Source organism: Lissotriton helveticus, chromosome 6 (assembly GCF_964261635.1).
Source record: "Lissotriton helveticus chromosome 6, aLisHel1.1, whole genome shotgun sequence".
In the NCBI taxonomy this organism is placed as follows: Eukaryota; Metazoa; Chordata; class Amphibia; order Caudata; family Salamandridae; genus Lissotriton; species Lissotriton helveticus.
In genome coordinates this window covers 758,535,230-758,556,319 of record NC_136067.1, presented here as the reverse complement: position 1 = coordinate 758,556,319, position 21,090 = coordinate 758,535,230, and positions in this window count along the sequence as shown.

Sequence of the window (21,090 nt, the reverse complement as noted above, 5' to 3'; positions counted from 1 at the left end):
AACCCAATTTCAAACATTGATGATCAGAGGTGAGAATAGGATTTGTGCTTGTGCAGTGCCATACAGTGATTTGGTGTACACTTACTGTAAGAACTGGGTTTTCTGTTTAGCTAGGGTATGCTCCTAACCAAGGCAGTAGGTAAAACTAAATTCCCTTTAGGTAAATAGATTTGTCTTAAACCAACAGTCAATCTGGCTGGCACACACAAATCACATATTACTTTGCCACACTCAATTGCGCCCCCTGTAAACGATTGGACCATATAAAACAAGGAATAACACAAGTCAAATAAAAGTAAATACATTCATTTATTCATCATTAAAAATATATATATAAATTTGTAATATGGATTCCAGTTTAAGACACCTACCAAATACAGTATGTCAAATTAATACTTCAACAAAACAGATTACAAATCAATCAATAGCACATCATAAAAAGAAGAGAGTCAAAACAGAATTGGAAAATACACTATGTCTTTAGATCATACACATCCGTTCATGTTCATATTTATGGCACAGAGTCTGTAACTCAGTGATTAGTACTCTAAACCATGCTTTTTTTTTGCTGACGGATTGCGTATTCACATTGAGGTGTCGACGCGTTTCGATGGTCAAAATATTATTTCCATCTTTGTCAAGACAGTATTGTATACTCTCTACAATTAATTAAAATGATTTGTGGGGTCACCTATGGAAAAAAATGCAAAATAGCTGTAATACATTATTCATAATCTTTAAACTAAAAACAAAAAGCAAAGACTCAATCAAGCCCTAATAGTTTTAACTCTATCCAACAATTGCTTTCAAAGTAAAATTAAGTAGCATACATTGATCCTAACGGTGTCTGACTAGGTTTTGTTAAATAAACACAATTTTAGCTAAGAGAGAACAAATGTATGTCCACTTTCTATCAAAATCAGACACAACATTATACACAAATAAAACATAATAGTGCCCTACAACAATAAAACAATGTGTTAGGAATTGCTTGTTGGATTCCCTATTAAAAACAACTATAAAATTAATATTTAAACAACAATATGGTACCCCAAGGGTAAACCCTGTCCAGTTTGTTTGCTCCCACTGGAGTACCACCAAAGAAATATTCCCTGTTTATTATGGTACAATCGTATCACACCTTAATATCATGCTCACATCGAGCTCACAACACAATGACCTCTTCCATTCTCAACCTTTCATACGCACCCTATAGACCATAGAGAGGAATGCCACATATAACCTCACCTTCAATCAGAGGAGAGACACCTTCAGTTTTGTAGTTTTTAAATGGTGCCGATAGTCTGGTTGAAATATTTTAAAAGCCCAGATCATTCACAATGTGGCTAATTTATGTAAGTATTCCATCTCAGATAAATCCTTGTTCAAAATTCACCTGCATAAACAGATTTAAAAACAGGATTCAAACCCTCCTCATGTTTAGACGTGCCATAGCTTCCAAATAAAATTACCTTAAAGTGGAGCACCACTGATTAGATACTATAGGGCACGCTGGGTTCCTGCCAGTTTCACACATCCTTTCTGTTAAATTGAAGATTGTGTATTTTTGTCTTCCCACATCTTTTTAGGGGTAGAACTCTCTGTTTAAGAAACAACATAATGGAACTATTAGGCTATTTTCTGTCCGTAGTGAGAATATTAAATACAGATGTATAACGGGGTTTCTTCATTCTCTCTAAGTGCATTAGTATTGCAACAAAGTTCTGCCGATTAATTTATTCGGAATGTATTAGCATGTTTTAGTTTAAGCTAATAAAGTTACTTAACGTATCTATCGACCCTGCCAAGTCTCGCCTATTGGAAGAACATAGCCTTCCCCTCTATTGATCTTACGAAACAGAGAGAGTGGATCTAAGCTTTTATAAGTCGCCTTTCTGCCCTCCGCAATCCTATTCTTTTACGCTTACTTAAAAATGCTGTGCGGTCCCATGTGGGTCCTTCCTGGTCAAATTCGGCATCTCAGTGTTGGGTTCTAATCCCCTGGTTTATCCATGGCAGAACAAATCTATCTAGTCAGGACAAGTAAGTTACACACCAAAGAAAACCTGTGCTCACCCTCTGGTAACTTGGCACAGAGCAGACAGGCTTATATGTCTGAAGTGTTTGTGTTTGCACTACATACTGACAAAGAAACACAATAAATACACCACAAAAGATGGGGGCGCTAGAGGGCGCCAAGCAAAATGGCTGCACTTGCATGAAGCTCTTGCTGTTCCGGCTGCAATCCGGCTTAGATCCTCGTCATCTTGGACGACCAAGGCTCCAAACACATAAAATTGACCGTCGGATCAGCGAAGCAGCACTCTGGGGACAAAGCCGATGAAAAAAATGAACTGGGAAACCCTGTGGTCTGCTTCTTGACTGCCGCGGCCGCGCCTTGTTAAATGGCGGCTGTGAGGGCCGAGTTAGCTGTACCAGGTGGGCCTCGGAAAAATGTCTGGACCTGACTGCCCCTGACTACACCGCTGCGTGGGGTGACCCACCGGGTGCCGCTCCCCCTCCTGATCCAGCGGTGTGCTGCTGATCTTGTGGGTGTACCACTGTGGTGGCCCCTGCTGCAGAGGACGACTGGCAGTTGGGGCGGACCCGTTAGGGACCTAGTGGTGCGGAGGCAGTGTTGGAGAGGTGAGTGCTTGGCGGGGCCCCGGGGCGGTCTATCTCCACAGGCGCCATCTGCTGCGGAGCACGCCCAGCGCCCCCCAGGCTGCCTGACCTGCAGAGCCGCTCCCGCGCTCACTATCCACTGAGCCAGCTCTTCCTCTCCGAGCCCCGCGCTGCACACTGAAGTGCCAGTGCGGCGACGGCGTGGATCACCGCGCGAACCCACCCTGGCCCCACTGCTCACCCCCTCTTGGCGCTGACTGACCGGTGCTTCCACAGAGAATTGTACAGATGCTGGGGACTGCACTATGAGGCCCAGCCACACGGCCCAAACCCAAGCCACATACACCACGAGAACCGGGCCCCCTGCAGTGACTTTGCAAGGCCCATCCGCCTTTTGAATGGGCTAATCCCCCCTTGATTGGAACAGCCCCTGGAGCCTGCTTAATGCTGGTGGCCCTGCAGGAGGTGATGCCGGCGGGGGGGGGCAAACTACTGATGCCCTAGACTGCTGTCTGTATTAGTGTGGTGCCCCGGGGGAGTAGACAAGCGCCTTGCCCTGTCCGCGATGGGACGGCACAGATGCCCTACCATTACGGTTAGCAGCTGAATAATTGACTCTTGGCACTGCGGACCGCCCTACTCGAGGGAGACCACCGGGTGAGATGGCTGGAGAAGACATAGTGGGAGAGCGCCGGCCCGCTGGTGTGATCCCCCCTGGGATGGGCCTGGTAAATCTTCATTGAGTTGACAGCTGCCTGGGGCCGTGGGACCAGCCCCTCTGTGACGGTGCCTCTCGTGAACGCGGAGCTGTGCCTACCGCGTGACCCCAACTTGAGCCTTACCGCCCTGACTGGCACTGGATGGGTGTCTCCTGGCTCTTCTTCTGACACCGCACCTCACCTTTGGACACCATGGGGAAGCCGGACGGGCGCCAACCAAAGCTCACCTTTGATGCGAGGAAGACCACCCACTCTCAGATGGAGCACGAGGAGGAACAGGCGGAGGCCCCTGCCCCCTCTACTGCGGACCTCAAAGAGCTTTCATTGATTATGCAGTCTAGCCTGACCTCCATCAAATCGAAGATGGATTCCATGAATGCTAGGCTCAATGGGGTCACACACTGGGTGGACAAACACGATGACCGCCTGGGGGAGGCGGAGCACCGTATTTCAGATCTCAAGGATGCCACCACCTCAGCTATGTCCCGCAAGTTGGAAATGGAGCGGGTCCTCAAGGTCATAGCAGCTAAGAATGAGGACTTAGAATCCCGCTCTAGGAGGAACAACCTCCGTATCCTAGGGGTGCCGTAATCGACTGCCATGGGCAGGATGGAAGACTACATGGAGCGTCTCCTCATCACGCTGTTCAGCAGAGAGGCCTTTTCACCAGTCCTGGTGGTGGAGCGGGCTCACCGGTCGCTGGCTGCCTGCCCGGTTTCTGGCGCTACACCCCACCGCTCATAGCCAGGATGCTAAATTACTGGGACCGGGACACAGCCCTTCGCCTTTCCAGAGAACAGGGTCAGCTCCGCTTTGAGGGGATGGACATTTCCATATACCCTGATTTCAGCATGGCTGTTCAGGAACAGAGAAGGAAATTCCTCCCGGTCAAGAAGAGATTGCAACACCTCAATCTGTCCTATGCTATGCTCTTCCCTGCTCGTCTCAGGGTCACACACCTGGGAAAACACCACTTCTTTACCACCCCACAGCATGCTCAAGACTTCCTCAAGACACTGTCGAAGCAACCTGCAGGTCGCTCCTCTCCACCCCATTGCACGGACGGTGGTGGAGACACCTCCGACATTGAATGATATCAAGCCACCCAGCCATTATCGTGATCAATGCTCCATGGCAGTGGCCCTGGCGTAGGTGGCAGGGGAGACTCTTAGTTTATCTGGGAAGCTGTGGGCGGCCATGACGGAGCTAACTACTCTGCCCTGCTGTGGGGTGCCACCACTGGGCCCCTGGAACCTCATATTTCCTCAACCCCGCTTCTCGAGGTTTGGAGTCCCCGGCGCACACACAACACTGCCCCTTATGCCCCACACCCATGGCCTACACACTGGTAATTACGGCATCCTGTTTCCTCCAACGAGTTGACTGAGACGCTATCCACTCCACACAATGGAAATAGTAACAGTACCGAGATGACTCTTCATGCGAATGCCTGAACGCCCTCGCTAACACAAGGAGACTCTGGTCGCCCTCTGGTCTCCACCCATCAGGTGAACCCTTGCTATTGTTGTCATGTTCTTTGTTCTGGGAATTAAGTTGTCAGCTAGGTTATTTTCCCCAGTTGGGAGCCTGGCACTATGGAGGGATGGGGGAGGGTGGTGGGATGTGTGCCATGGCAGGATTAAGCTGCTGATGTGGGAGGAGGGAGGGGGGCTCATGCACAATCTCTTTAGAGGCCTATGACCTCATGACATGCCACACACCACTATTCCGTCGCACATCCATGTATCTACACATCAACGACACCACAGACCAAGTTCACGCTCACTTGTATACACATTAAGCCGCTGCTATGCCTGACTGCTCTAGACCCCCTGCATATCACTTTCTTACCTGGAACTTACAAGGTCTAAGAGAGCCCCGCAAGTGCCGCCACATTCTCTCTTACTTAGATCGCCACAAAGTCCACTGCGCGATGCTGCAAGAAACTCACTTTAGTCCTTCCACCCCCACCACCTTTGCATCCAGCTAGGCAAGTTATGCATGCTTTTCTTCATACTCCTTTTATGGGCGGGGCACATGCATCTTCGTCAGGAAATAGCTCCCTTACACCCCCATCAGCTCCCTCACAGACAGACAGGGCTGCTACACTATTATTCATTCAGGTTTGTATCCTGCTAAGGTCCCAACACTGACAACCTGGAATTTTTCCGGGTGCTATGGGGAAAGATCATGGACATTGGGTCTACCCATCTGATCTGGGGCAGTGACTTCAATGTCACAGCGAACCCCGCACTGGACCGCTCACACCCACAGCCACATCACTACTCCAACTCGCACTTCACCCTCAAACTGATCATCGCTAACCACAAGCTAATAGATGCTTGGCGCCATCTGCACCCGCAATTGAGTGAGGGAGCCTGCTATCCCACGACCCACTCCTCCTGGTCTAGGATTGACAGCTGGCTCATCACCAAAGGCCTTGCTCCCTGGCTAACGCATGCTTCAAATCTCCCTCGCATTTACTCCGATCACTCCCCAAAGCTAGTCACTCTCACCCCCCACACGAAGACTCGCCCTTCCTAGCCTGGCGCCTCAACCCGCTATCCCTGACTGTTCCAGTATTTAAACAGGAGCTGGAGCAGGAGATCACAGACTTCTTCCCTCGGAATGAGGATTCCGTGGAGCAGTACTCCACTATATGGGAAGCATTTAAAGTTACCATCTGGGCCCTGTGCATAGCGAAGAGTGGGGGAGTCTTACATGACATCTGTAACACCCTGTGTAGGTTGGAGACAGAACTCAAAGCTACAGAAGCTGAAATACAAAATGCCCCCACCCCTGAACTACAATCCCGGCTGCACGGCTTACTGAGTATCAGGAGACGGCTGAGAGTGAGTGTCGGTTTAGAGGGAAATACCATAAGGTGCAACAATATGGGTAGGGTGACAGACCGGGGAGGGGTGCTGGCATCCCTGATTCACCCCTGCAATTTTCCAATATAGTCCTCGAAATTGAGGATGAAGATGGTTCTATAAGCTCCTATATAAGACTCATAGAACCCAGCCGACAGACTTTACATCCTTCTTTGAGGACTCTGTGATTGCCTGGCTGGGAGATAGGCAACAAGAGTTTCTCCTCGAACACCATGAGGATGAAGAGAATATATCGGCCATTATGCAATTGCAATCGGGTAAAGCGCCGGGACCAGATAGTCTCCCGGCCGAATTGTGTAAAACATTTCGTTACTTACTCATCCCGATACTGAGACACGTATTTGAGGAGGCCCGTGAATTAGGCATACTCCCCCCAACCATGTGGGAGGCGCGTATCATTTCCCTGCCCAAGCCTGGTAAGTCACCCACACACTGAGATTCCTATAGGCTTCTCTCACTAATTAACGTTGATGCCAAAATTTTGGCTAAATTAATCGCTAACTGCATCAGCCCTCTTATGACTGCCCAATCAGATTTCATGCCTACCAGAGGAACGTCTCGCAACCTACGCACCTTATTCGCAATACTCCACGACATCGACCCAGACATGAACGCCGCAGCCATTTTAGTTGATGCCACCAAGACGTTCGACTCCCTAGAATGGGACTATCTTGCCTTTGTTCTACAACGCATGGGGTTCCCCTCTCCCTTCCTGGCCTGGATCAGCTTATTATACACTGGTTTACAGGTTACAGTCATGATTAACGGTGTCCAATCGTCTCCCTTTACAATAGCTCGGGACACCCGGCAGGGATTCCCCCTCTCGCCTCTCCTTTTTGCTATAGCAGTCGAACCCCTTGCAGCCAAAGTCAGGCAACACTACCGGGACTATGCACTTATCTACTCGGAGAGACAGATACTCATCTCCTTGTATGCAGATGACCTCACTCTGTACCTACGGGACCCCGCCATGAGCCTCAATCCCATTCTCTGTCTCCTCATCCTCTTTGGTCACCTCTCAGGGATCACTATAAACTGGGGGAAATCGCAGGTCTTTTCTTTGACAGAGTCCACTACATGATTTGACACTGACTACCCTTTGACGTGGAATGCAGACACGGATCACATACCTTGGCATTGTCATAGCTCACAACCAAGATGAGCTGATGCGCTCCAACTATGGCCAAGCGCTAGATCTCCTCACTGATAAAGTTTCCAAATGGATTGCGATGCCCCTCTCCATGGCTGCCAGGGTATCCCTGATCAAGATAGTTGTGTTACCCAAACTGCTTTATCTTTTCACCAACATCCCTCAAGCCCCCAGCCGCCATTTTTTTAAGAGCGTTAAAACCCAGCTTGTCCGGCTGGTTTGGGGCGGAAAACAACCCAGACTAACCTGGGATGTCCTCACGCGATCCTTCGCCGCCACTGGAGGATTTGAAGTCCCTTACCTGGAGCTTTAATTCACATGCACCCCGGCGCATTTCACAGCTTATTAGGTGCACCCCTCTATATGCCTCACTTGGCTATAGAATATCGTTACATGACCCCCCACGCCCTATGCGGCGTACCTCAGCACCCCGGCTGTTCCTAGGCACCTGGCCTCCTCCACAGTACAATGCACCATCAGCGCCTGGCGAGAACTAACACGCAGAATTCAGTGCCCCCTACTCTATACAACTCTGGCGCCTCTGCAGGGGTGCCAGGACCTCCCTGTCACGCACGAGGGAGGTGGCTGCCGTATGCTACGTAAACTCTCTCGCCTCACCTGGGGCCAGCTATACCTTCACGGGAAGTTCCTCACAAGTGAGGAATTTTTCGCAACACATCCCCCACCCACCTGGAGAGATTTTGTTATGTACAGTTTAGACAAGAAATGCGGTCTCTTACCCCAAAATTCTCACTTGAACCCCCACCATGCTTCGCTTACACGCTCTTTTGCAACAGACTGTTCCCGCGCATGTTGTGTCCATGCTCTATCGTACCACCCAGAGAGAGCAGGAGGTAGTCCCCACCCCAACCAAGGCCAGATGGGAGGAGGAACTGGGACACCCTCTCACTGATGAACAATGGTCCTTCTGCTGCTGCCAGACTGGCGATATCTCTTCCAAAAGCAGACTATGCCTCATCCATCACAAATATGTTCACCGATTATACTATGCACCAGCTCGCCTACATCGGTTTCACTTGCGCGACGACAGGTGCGACAGGTGCAGAGCGGCGGATTCAGAATTCGTCCATTTGGCCTGGAGCTGTCCCCCTGTCCAGGACTATTGGGGAGAGGTCCTCCACGCTCTGGAGAAAATGACCAGTACACGCATGCCCAGTGACCCCCTCGCTTCTCTTTTGGGATTTACTGAGCCCCTCCCAGCCAAGATACGAGGATACACCTCCCTGACCCTCCTTCTTGCAAAATAACGAATCGCCTCTAGGTGGGGCAGAGGCCGTGCCTCCAAGTTTAAGGACTGGCTGAATGATCTTATTTACTGCCACGAACAGCTGCACATTTACGCTGAGCTTCTACCACCCTCTTGTCCGCGAGACATTTGGGCCCCTCGCCAGGCATACCACTTGGAACATACATCCACTACTGCCAATCTCTCCCTGTCCCTGCCACGATGGGGTAGCCGCATGGGATGGAGATGAGAACTGAATTATGGGAGCCCCCCAACAGACCTGGGAGCAATGACTAGAGTTCCTTTATGGGATATAGACTGTACTTCTTATGCGGCTGCAATTAACTAGTGAAACGTTTACACTGTGGACCATCAGACACTTGGATGTGATGGACGTATGATGAAGATGTCATTGTGCAAGATTGAGTTAATTGTTGAATTGCAAATGTTCAAGACCTGTATTTGATGCCAACCATACCACCTGCCCACCTGACGCGGCCGGCCCAATTTGGTTGTAGGCGGCTTGCTGTATTCTTTTCCCCACCTGTAGAAATAATAGCATGTGCCGTATCGCGGTGCTGGCCCGATGGGTTGTAGGCACGAAGCTGTGTCTGAACTGTGCGATGTCAATAAAGGTCTTTAAAAACAAAAAAAACAAAAATACACCACAAAAGAGACTCGATACAAGATTACATAAAAATATATTATATTGTACATAACATAGACCAAAATGAAATAAATCAAAAGTACTTGCATTCAATGCAAATTCTAAGTTAGTACTCCTTATCCTGAAAATGCAAGAATCAAAACAACATACACCATAACATCAGAGCATGCATTGCAAGTTTCGTTAGAAGTGAAACACTTTAATCACCAAATATCACTATAAGCACATCAGCAACAGGAAGGAGAAAAACAGGAACACCTGCCCTTCTATTAATCAGGGTTATGGTAATCACCACAGTCTAACTTCAGTGGGTGTATTTAGGTATAAAACATAGGGCTCAGAAGCCCCTGTGTACCTACCATGTGTTATCCAGTATATGATGGGAGGCCTCACAGTCATGTTGAGATTCAACTCAGAAGAAAGGGATCAGGGCCTTGAGATTCCCCCCATAAGGTAGCCACATGAATGTAACAGCTGTCTCGTGGGTAGTCTCCTACTCCCCTCAGGGTCCTCCACAGAGGTGTACCCAGTAGTGTATACCCCAAGAGACAGATTGGGCAGAGGACCTCTCTTACCAAGGGATAGAGGGGTGTGTAGTGGGAATCACAGCTTATTCCTGCCCCACTCACCCTCAGCTCTTCCTTTCTCTTGTGGCAGAAGGGCCTCGATAGAGGGGCCCTAATGGCCAGTGTTGTCAATTCCAGGAAAGGGGATGGTACCATGGGACGGCACTTCTCTCCCAAATGTACACATCATGGTCCCCCTCGCTGGGGGATGGGCATGCAGAGAAAACATATGCTGCTTCTCCTCAGGAACTAGGAAGCCGGGCACAGCGTTCATCACGTGCTTAATGAGGCTCAAGAGCTTGTTCTTTTGCTGGTTACAAGAAGTTGACACACATGTTGCTCTCTTTGAACCAGAGAGAGCAGCAAACAGCGCTCTTCAGGCACTGGTATTGACAAGTCAAGGAGTAGCAAACAGCACTCACCACGCACTAGGCTCCTTGGAGAACACTTGGGGGCACATACGAGGTGGCAGGCAGTCCAGCACATCAAGGTACTTTGTAAAGTGGCAGTCCCTCCAACAGTCCAAAAGGCAGTAGGCCAGCACAACAGAGCAGGTAGTCCTAATTACTGTTCCTCCTGGCAGCACAGCATTCCTCTGGCAATGTGCAGTTTTTAGGTCCAGCAGCGACCGGTTTCAAGTCCAATGCAGTGTTTATAAACGTGGCCTCAGAGCCTTTGTACTTATACTCAAAATTGTCTCTGATCAAGGAATGACTTCAAATGAACCCTTAGAAGTACACAACAATACCTTTCAACCAATATCTGGTGTCAGACATCAGTAGGTGATAGATCAGCCCTATGTGTGAGGGCAGGGTACAACCTATACAAATGTAAAGTGTGAACAAACTCTCCCTCTGTAAGCCCAGGAAGACTATCAGTATGCAGATGAGTGCAGATATAACCCCTGTCACACCCATCCCTTCCTGTGTTGTGTCTATCTGGAAGCTCAGACATTGGAGTTGGCTGCAAAGCACACAGAGGGGAGATTTACCAAATGTCCATGCAATACAACTGTTAGACCTGATACCATTTGCATGAGTCTCCCTTCCATTTTTGGCTGTTGTCTCCGCTGTTTTTTTTGTTTGTTTTTTATTGTCCTCATATTTCGCCCTTGGTGACCAAATAGTAGCATGTGGAGATGAACTCACTGTCACAGATAGACTGGTAGGGGCTCTGAGTGGAGCCGCCCCAATTGCCCCTCAGAAAAGTAGTGCCAAACTCCAACTAAACTACTTTGGAACAACCGTCAGGGTCACATGCTGCGTACATATACCCATTCTTATACCGATGTCAACTTTATTGGGCATAGTCAAACGTGGAAAAAGGTGCCAAGCAGCGTAATCATTGGACCTTGGGGGAAAAAAAAGAAAAACATGATCGATTGAAGGACCATTACCAATTTAATAACATCCAATAATTTCTCTTGCTTAAGTTAGCTGATCTTAAGAGGTCCAACTTCGATGTTTGTAGCACAGAGGTGCGCCAATCGAGCAAGGTAGGAGGTAGCGGATCCTTCCATCTCCTACATATTTCCCTCCTGGCCAGCAGGATACCAAAGAAAAGTAATTTTTTTGCCGGCCCATGAAACTCTGGAGAAACACCAAAGATGACAAGGGCAGGACATAATGTAACTTGGGATCCCAGGGCGGTGGAGAGTGATAGGCAAACTGAATTCCAAAAGGGTGATAAAAGTGGGCAATCTAGGAACATGTGCAAATCTGAAGCTTTTACCAAGCCGCATTTAGGGCATGAGACAGGTGAATTATCCGAAAACTTCGACAAACGTTGAGGCGAATAGTAGGCCCTATGCAACGTGAACAAGTGATTTCGGCGTAGCCAAGATGGTTTCACAATGTTCCACATGATCCTAAAAGACTCAGACCACAGGTTCTCCACGCTGGTATTTGTAATATGTGCGGTCCACAACAGATCAGGCAACTGGAACTCACCCTCGATTTCATCCAATAAGAGATTGTACCAGAGTGAGACCTCTTTCTGAGATGGAGGCTTATCCGTTAAGAAGGACACTAATGTACTATCACCCCCTAGCTGAAATCTACCTTTAACAGAAATCTGTGAGTGTGCCCAGCTTTGTATTTGTATGTATTTGAACCTGGAAAACCGAGTCCCTATTTTTAAACTCAATACCTCCCATGGGAGTAGGCTACCATCAACAAAAAGATCCCCCATACCACTAATCCTGCCTCTCGCAGTGGTACTGCAAGGCTATCCAAAAGCCAGCTCGGGGATCCAGGTGAATTCCATAATGGAGCCTTACAGGAATAATAGTCAATTTTAATGGAACGCCTAAGTTTCAACCATGTTCTACATGTATCTCTCAACACCTTCAATTTTACTTTTTTTTCAAACTTGGGATCCCCAATCTTAAACAAGAATGTATGGTCAGCAACCTTTTCCCCTCTGAGTAATGCAGCAAAAATGTGCCCACATCCCGAATTTATCGGAGATTTTAACGACATCCTGGCATGGGACACCTGAAAGGCCCACCCATAGAGCTGTAGGTCAGGCGCCGCCAAACCTCCCTTCTCTCTTCGGCGCCTGATCTTCTTCCAGGCAAATCTAGGGTTGCGATTATTCCAAATAAAAGAACATATATCACTTTGGAGTTTGGCTATCATGGTAGGTTCAAAGAAAAGGGGGATGGTGTTAAATAAAAATGTAACCTTCGGTAAAATAGTAATTTTAACTAGGTTGGATCTGCCCAATAAAGATAGCGGAAGTGAAGACCATGATTTCATTAGCCTACGAAATTCTTTGGCAATGAGCGAGAAATTTGCTGGAACTATTTCGTTTATGTCCTTGTATATATTTAGGCCCAGGTAGTGGAGGACTGGACTTAGCTGTACCCCTGCCACAGGCACAGGATCATTCCAGACCAGTATATCCATCTTGGCAGCATTGACTTCATAGCCAGATACGTATCCGAACTCCTCAGCCAACGCAATTACAGCCGGAAATGCCGACCGCAATTCAGATGTAAAAATGAGGACATCGTCCGCATACAAGGCTACCTTCCTCTTCCATCCTTCAAACTCAAAAGACTTGATGTTACTATTGTCTCGAATCTGTTGAGCAAAAGGCTCTTTATACAGATCAAATAAAAGGGGAAGAGGGGGCAGCCTTGGCGGGTACCCCGAGTTATTTTAAATAGGTCTGATAGTTCTCCGTTAAGAAGTATAGAAGCTGACGGATTCCTATACAGGAGTTTAACTACGCGCCTACATTTTTTGCCGATGTTGAATTTTCCCAAGACCTCCGATAGATAAACCCAGTTGACTCGATCGAAGGCCTTGGTGGCATCCAAAGTCATCACTGCAAGAAGAAGTGACGCCACCGTTGCCATATCGATGGTACCTATAAGATCATAGGTCAACTCGTACAGCTGACGCCCCCTTACAAAGCCCTTTTGATCTGCATGCAAGATGTTTGTTGCCACTGCCCCCAACCTATTTGCCAATACAGATGTAAAGATTTTATAATCTGTGTTTAAGATAGAAAGTGGTCTATAAGACCCACAACTCGTTGCTGATTTTCCTGGTTTTAGAATCAGTGTTATCGAGGCACTATCCCATGATATCGGAGGGGGCATCCCTTCTAGGAGGATCTTATTAAACAACTCCGTTAGGAAAGGGAGAATTGTTGGAATCAGAGCTTTATAAATTTCAGATGGCATACCATCTGGACCTAATGCCCTACCTTTTTTGCTGCTAGCTACTGCTAGCCTGACCTCCTCCTGCGAAATAGGATCTTCTAGTATATTACTTTGTTCTGATGACAGTGCCGGAAGAGAGACCTCCGCCAGCCAATTTTCAGCCTGCTTTGACTCGATGTTCTTATCTTCACAGTATATTTCACTGAAGAAATCACGAAGCGCTCTCCTAATGTCGACGTCGGTGGAGAATGTTACACCACCAGCCGTAATTGAGTTGATATTATTACGAACTTGCTCGGTCTTCGTCTTCCAGGCCAGCAATTTACTGGCACCTTCGCCATACTCAAAATGTGCCAGCTTACTGGCTTCCCATCTCTCTAAAACCCTAGCATTTAAAACTGAGCTTAGCTCTCCTTTTAAGATGGTCACTTTATTCTGCCACTCATGTACTGTGGATGAGAGGGTGTCCGGATGCCTAGCAATTTCTGTTTGAAGTTTAGTCAACTCCAGTTCTAAGGAGGCCACTGCTTCCCTATAGATTAAAAATGCTTTAAGTGCATCCCATATAACACCTGGAGAGGCAGAACCTCTATTTTCATCCAGGAAAAACTGGACATCTACCTTGAGAGCATCGATGATATTAGGTGAGGACAGTAATGAACGGTCAAAGGACCAATTACTTGATCGACTCTTAGGAAACCCTTCCAAGTCTAAGAGAATCGCCGCGTGGTCTGATAAATGAAATGGTAGATGAGATACCGATTTAACCAGCTTAACTAAGGATTGGCTAATCAAAATAAAATTAATTCGAGACTGGTGATGAAATCTGTAATTTCGAAATGTCACTCCTCTTTGTAACCCATGCATTGATCTCCAGATGTCGTTATATCATAACTGCTTCATGCTATCTTGCAGGTAAAACCTGGTTTTAGATAAAATTTTAGCTCTATTAGAAGGTGATTTATCCACTAAGGGATCCAGGACTATGTTGAAGTCACCTGCTAAGATAACCGGTTCGGAAAATAGATACAGATGTGAGAAAAGAGCCTTCAAAGCTGAAGGGTCATCCTGATTAGGACCATAGTATCCCACTATAGTAATAGGAGACCCAAATATTATAACTGACGCTATTACCCAACGACCACCAGAGTCAACCAATTTAGAGACCAATCTCGCTTTAATAGATTTTTTAAATAAGATTGCCACTCCTCTAGTGTGTATCGATTGTGACGTTGTTATACACATGTCGATCCATCTATTCCTTTTAACCAATGCAAGCATTTCAGACTCAGCCAAATGTGTCTCCTGGAGTACTATAATCTGCGCACTTGAATCTCGAAGATATTGCATAATGTTATTTTTCCTCGGACTAGTTCGCAAACTGTTAGTATTCCAGGAGAGAATAGCCAATTTACTCATTACACTGATGTTTCCACATCTTTATTCTTTTAATACCCCCAGGTTTAAAGGAACCAATCTGCGATATGCCCCTAAAGAAAGAGAATTGAACAGACACATATTTTGGCAGAAACAATGACAACATCAAGCATAAAGCCAAATTAAAACGAAAATGAGGACTCTTTTTTAATTTTTTCCCCTGTAACCCCCCCAGTGCCCCTGTCTATCCCCCCCTCCTCCCATGGGAAGCCCTTGTTCTATCCCTCTGGAAGAACCAGAAGATAGCACTCTGTCATGGACTCCCGCCTTAGTTATAACCGGGGGAGAGAAAAAAAAAAACTCTCTACAAGATCCATGTTGTATTAGGTGGTATGTACAATGTGTTACGTGCTAATTATAATGTATGTTGTATATTTCACTAGTTTTACTTAAAACATGATTTCACCCATTTTTTTTACCTCATTTTTTTTTCCTTCTCTATTCCCCTATATTTTCTTCTTTTTTTTCCTATTCCTTTTCCATTTTCTCTTCTGTCTCCGCTGTTTTTATTAATGTTTTTGCTTGTTAGATGCTTTGGGCACTGTGCCACTGCTATTCAGTGCCGCAGTGCAAGTGCTCCTTATTGTAAATTACTGTAATGGATTAGTGACTCCATGATTGGCTTTTTGATTTACTTTTCAGACCCTAATACAGTGCACCATGTGTGCCCAGGGCCTGTAGATCAAATGCTGCTAGTGGGATTGCAGCACTGGTTGTGCCATCCACAGAAGCAGATTGTAAAGTGTGTCTTAGGCCTGCCATTGCAGAGCCTGTGTGTAGTCTAGTACGGCCATAGGACTTGGTAAGTGCACCCACTTACCAGTCCCTAAACCTTCTCTTTTCTACATGTTAGCCACCCCTAAAGTAGGCCCTTGGGCAGGGTGCAATGTATGTGAAAGGTAGGACATGCCCTGATGTGTATAGCATGTCCTGATAGTGAATTACAGCCAATTTCGTTTTTCACTATTGCAAGTGTACCTGTCCTCATAGGTCATAATGGGCAGTTTGATTATAACATCTTATACTGACCCAGGGAACAATGTAGAAAAACGAATTTAGTATGCCTGAACTCAGAATGATAAAATACATCTTCTAGTGAAAGTGGTTTTAACATTCTGTGTTTGAAAATACCACTTTTAGAAAGTAATATTTTCTTGCCTAATCCATCTAGCCTGCCTCTGCTAAGTTGCATGTCTGGTTTGTGAGTGACAGGGGCTGAGGGGGCGCTAGGAGGCAGGGTGAGTCAACACTAGGCTGAATAGACCTATCTGCAATGGGAGTGGTAGAAGGAATAGCACCTGGGCCTGAATAGGGCTGCGCCTGCCGTCCACAATGCTTGCTCCACCTCCTGTGGTGCGTCTGATAACCCTGGCCCACACTGACAAAGAAAGAAGTTGTACACTGGCAGAATGCACCCAAAAATGGTTTGGACTAGGTACAGACACTCACTGCCTTTAGAGACAAAGGATTTGTGTGTATAAAAAGGGGGACTCAGACCCCAGAACTTTAGATCACCTCTAGACATCAAGACTGACCTTTTGCCAAGGAGAAGAACCAGAGAATCTGCAGGAGTTTTTAACTTTCCCTGTGCCAGTGTGTTGCTTTCTGTGGTTGGCCTGCAGTGGTTTCTTTATTGCCAAGGAAAGGAGAAAGGGTTTTATTTGCAACTTTCATAATCTTGAAGAAAAATCTCCAATGGCTTGAACTGTGCTTTCCTCCTTCTGAAGTCTCAGGGATAGAAGACTTCACCACCAGCTCCCACCTGAATTTCCTTGCTGGGAATTCTCTCTGCAGAACCCTGCATGTTGGTGGGAGCTGAAAGCGTGACTCAATGAGAAGAAGCACATTGCATCTGCAGCTGTCGCATCATCGGAAAAGCGTGTCCTCACCACAAGGGTCGCCGTCGCATCACCGGAGAATCGTGTCTCCATCACAGCTGTGTATTGTCGCATCACCGGAGAAACGTGTCGCTACCAAAAGGGTTGCTGCCGCATCACCGGAGAAGCTTGTCGCAGGGCCTGTTGCGACTCCAAAGTTACAGAGTTGCCGCATGGCCGTCGGGCGAGCACGCATTGTCTTCACGTTTTCGCATCTCCATCTTCTCGCATCACACCGGATCATGGCATCAAGGCATCATCTTATCGCATCACAACCGGGATGCACCACGAGATCGTCGCATCACCTCCTCTCTGATAAGGAATGGACGCAAGGCCTACTTTGCACAAGCACTGAGGAACAGACGCATCGATTCTCCCGAAGCACTGACGCATCGTTCTCCCTGTGAACCTTTTGTTTATCTTGCATGCCGCATCCAAAGGTACTTTGTGAGAAAAGTGTTGCATTTACCATCTAAAGTGAACTGAGTTATTTCTACCACCTTAAAGTCGTTTGGGTCTTGTGTTAAGTCTATATAAAGGAATCTATGACATAATATCGGAACACACATTATCGTAGTACAAAATTATCGACACAAAAATATCGACATCAAATATATCGTCATCCTATACTTATTTAAACACATACACAAATATCGAAATTAAAATATCGCAATACATAAACATCGATATCAATTATATCGAGCACATATATATCGCAATAGTTAAATATCGATAATTAAAATTTATAAACAGTACGTTAAAAATATCGAGAGTAAAAATATCGACTACAATAATATCGTTATTTAAGCAATATCGAACTTTTTAATTATTATTCTATAACACTGTTAAACATTAAAAAATTACTATTAGCACTAGAACTAACATTTTACAACAATTTATAAATAAAAATATTTTCACATTGTAAAATAAATGATTTACACATTTATAAATGATTTCTTTAACATATTATATAAAGGTATGTATGCTCAACATTAATTAGCGTTTACCATATATGGTAATTAATTACACCGACAGTTTTTCAAAAATACAAACCAACGAATCAAAACAGTACAAACATAAACTCACCAATAGCTAACTAATTACTAACTCCAAAACACTATATAAACAATTACATCCAACAAACAAATTACCTGAGAAAAGTAGAAGACAGGAAAGAATACTGTGGATACATTTGAGGACGCCTACAAGAAAACTAAGATTAAACCTACCATTAAGAGGATTGAAAGTAAGTAACAAAATGTAACTTAATTAAAAGAACTGCTAAAATTACACAGTTAGTAAAAAGGACTAATTACTCATACATATGTATTGTATATTATCTCCTACCACTACAGAAATCTTCACTACTAAAGAACAGAAAAACCTAAGAAGAAAAGTACGAAACTACTAACAAAGTAATTATTTTCTATTTTTTCTCGAACAACATTAATTAATTGAAGCTTTAACATTAAAACAGCAAACAGACCTGCTACCAAAAATATGTTTCTAAATATGGATTTTAATGTTTATATATTTTTTTTACAGATAAAGACATCAAAGAAAATACAGGCCACAACAGAAAAGTGAACAGATTGCCTTACACCTACAACAGCATTAAAACTCAGCATAACAAGCAACTAATACAAAGTAAGTCAATTAAATGATGTGACAAACAGTAACTCCTAAAGAATTAAAAATTGCTAACATATTGTAATAATTTATGCATATATCCTTATTTTTTTCTAGCACCACTACAACATCCACTAACAACAAATATCTGAGAACAGAATTCAAGAAACAAAGATACAACTACCAAAGTAAGTATATCCAAAAACTTTTCCAAAAGATAAAATAAGTAAAAGCTTTAACTTATAGGAAAACATGTAAAAGCTACCCAAAAAAATATAAGTAAACAATTAACACATATAAATGTTTTTTTCAAGCAAAGAAACACCAGAAAAGACAGACCACAAGGAAAAGAGTAAAGAACATCAAAATCACAGACTAAACTTCAACCAAAGGTAAGCATGCACAAGATAAATATTGATAATTCCCACTTAAAATACATATAACTAGAACTATAATAACTATACCATATATTTCTTATAGATTTAAAAAGGAGAAAATGACAGAAGGAGCTGAATTTGTTACCAGTCAAAAGGGAAACTATTACTCTGCTACATGGGTTATACTTATACCCAAGAGAAACAATTTGGGATGAAAGTAAATTGGAAATGTGGCAAATATTACTCTAACAAATGTTATGGAAGAGCAACAACTAGAGAAGCAACTGTCCTTTACACCAGGGAACACAACCACCCTCCAAATGTAACAGAAATAGAAGTCAGAACAGCATTAGAAAACATTAAAGAAGCTAGTACAGGTTCCCAAAAACCTACAAGCCTAATTTTAAAAGAACAAATTCCACAAATCCCAAAAACAGCCACTACCCAAATGCCTAATATAATTTCTCTCAAAAGAACAATATCACGTACCAAAAAAGCAACAACTACTACCACTCCACCACCTAAAACATATAGTGATATAAATTTAACTCATGGCCAAACTATAACTTTAAACAGAATACCTTTTATAATTTACGACAATAAAAACAATGAGAAAAGAATGATAATCTTTGGTACTGCTATAAATTTAATAAAACTCCAACAATGCCAAATTTGGATGATGGACGGTACTTTTAACATCTGTCCCAGACCTTTCTATCAACTTTACACAATACTGGCTTATATCAAAACTGTAACATACCTCTACTATATGCACTGCTTCCAAATAAAACTAATTCAACATATATGGATTTATTAAACAATATCAAAACAAAAAACAAATGACTATTCCCCAGAAAAAATTATACTGGATTTTGAACAAGCAATGCTCTCAGCTATTTTAAAAATACACCCCCATACTTGTATCCAAGGCTGCTATTATCATTTTAATCAGTGTCTTTGGAGGCATTTACAAAAAACTACTCTAAGCATAGAATATGCTACAAGCTCATCTTTTGCATATCAAATAAAAAAACTGATAGCACTAGCTTACGTCCCTGAAACAGATGTGGCCGAACACTACAACCTTTTAATAGACAGCCAATTTTACAAACAAAATGAAGCAAAGTTAAGTCCTCTCTTAGACTACTTTGAGGACACTTGGATAGGTAGACTCCATAGATCTGGCCACAGGAGAAATCCTAAAATCTTAATACCCTGGTGGAATGTTTACAGAACCACCTTAAATGGAGAATCTAAAACAAACAACGCAGTTGAAGGTTGGCACAATGCCTTCCTCCAATCAACAGGCCGAACTAAATCAACATTAGAAAAATTCATTACATGCCTCCAAAAAGAGCAAAGTTATCAGGAATTCAGAATGGAGCAATCCATTACTGAACTAACTCCAAAAACATCCAAACAAACAAAACAAATGCACAAATACCTAGAGCAACAAGTAAAGCTGTACCCTAGCACAACAGGCATGGAATACCTCAATATAATAGCCAAAACACTACTGTAAACTACTGTAATCCAAAAACAATCTCAATAGAAAAATGTTGTAATACAATAAGATTACATTCATATAATTTATTTCGGAAAAAATTAATGTATGGAATATATATTATATAATTAAATATATATACACACATTAATTATTTTTGAAATAAATAAAACTAAACAATAATCATGAAAACATTACCCACCCACAAATCTAAAAAATTAAAATAACTTACCAAAGATATTCCAAATGATGTAGAATCCATTTCCACCAAAATAATCCAGTTTCGAATACCAGTTACCCAAAAAAAAATGAAAAAATACACGTGTCCCAAAATAGATAAATCCATTCCACGAAGCTCTTTCGAAATACCATAAAAAACCCGAAAAATGTAAAAATGTAGAAAAAACGCTCCAGGAAAACCGAAAAATGTGAAGAAGTGTCTACAAACTATTAGTTAATAAAACTAACGAACACTTCTCCCCAAAAAAAAACGCTTCCTTCGGACATCAGGAACTCCTGCAAGTGAAAGACATAAAAGAAATATTCCCACCCACATAAAATAACACATACAGTCCTACTAAAAGTAATAGCACATAATATTTCGAATAATAAACTTAAACATCGAAACACTAACTCTACACACAAGCCAATACAACACTAAAAAGTACATTACATGTACATCCGCAAACACAACATATCATAATCTCAAATACAACACATTTACTT